The sequence below is a fragment of the Triticum aestivum genome, chromosome 4A (genome assembly GCF_018294505.1).
Source record: "Triticum aestivum cultivar Chinese Spring chromosome 4A, IWGSC CS RefSeq v2.1, whole genome shotgun sequence".
Lineage (NCBI taxonomy): Eukaryota > Viridiplantae > Streptophyta > Magnoliopsida > Poales > Poaceae > Triticum > Triticum aestivum.
This window is the reverse complement of record NC_057803.1, coordinates 691,553,110-691,554,075: the sequence shown is the minus strand read 5'-3', so window position 1 is coordinate 691,554,075 and position 966 is coordinate 691,553,110. Positions and strand designations below refer to the sequence as shown.

The following is a 966-nucleotide window of genomic DNA, read 5'->3' as shown; positions in this document are numbered from 1 at the left end:
GCAACGCGGCCTGGTGTTGGAGTAGGAGGCGCCGGAGGAGCATGGGCCAGAGTTGTTGGCGCGCCCACGCCCACTGTTGTTGCCAATGCCGTGTCCGCGCCCCTGTTGGTGACCGCGGTGACCACGGCCACGGCCTCCAGTGCCGCGACCACGAGAGATGGAATTAACCGAAGACTGGTGGATGTTGTTACCTTGTAGCGGATTCATACGGGCTTCAAAACTTAGCAACTGATTGTAGAGTTCTTGAACGGTCACCGGTTCGATACGTGCAGCCAGGGCTGAGATCACCGGGTTATACTCGATGTCCAGCCCTTTGAGCACATAGGAGGTTAGCTCTCCTTCAGAGAGGGGATCGCCGGTGCAGGCAATCTCATCGGCGAAGGCCTTGATCTTTGCCAGATACTCAGGCATGCCCATGCTCCCTTTGTGCAGATTGGCGAGGGCGATGCGGGTGTTGACGATCTGTGCTTGCGTCTGGGCAGCAAAGGAGGCGTGGATGGCACTCCACACCTCGGCTGGCGTCTGAAGAGTAGCGACTTGCGCAAGAATCTCACGTGATAGAGACCCCATAAGGTATCCTTGTACCTGTTGCTGCTAGGCGTACCAGATCGACCGGGCGTAGTTGAAGACTTGCTCCTCTTTCCCTTCTTTGGTGACGGTGATGGTAGGAGGAGGCGCCGGGCTTGCGGCGTCAAGGAAGTGTTCCATCTGTGCTCCCTTTATTTGGGGTAGCACGATGGCCTTCCAGAGGAGGAAGTTCGTCCTCGTGAGCTTCTCAGATGGAGGAGACCCGAGAGAAGAGACGCTGCTGAAGGTGGAAGAAGATGCATAGGTGGATGGTGCAGATTGGGTGGACAAGGCGCTCATGGTGGATCCAATCAGGGCGGTATTGGTGGCGACGATGGTGGAGGCAGCGGTGCTGGCATTGGTGCCTGACATGTTTTCTCTCGATGGCTCTCTCTGGAT

At 57.2% G+C, this 966-nt stretch overlaps 1 pseudogene; it reads right to left on the bottom strand.

Annotated features, from left to right (window-relative positions):
- Positions 1-212: 212 nt before the first annotated feature.
- LOC123088951 (uncharacterized) lies at positions 213-351 on the bottom strand (annotated as a pseudogene).
- Positions 352-966: the final 615 nt, after the last annotated feature.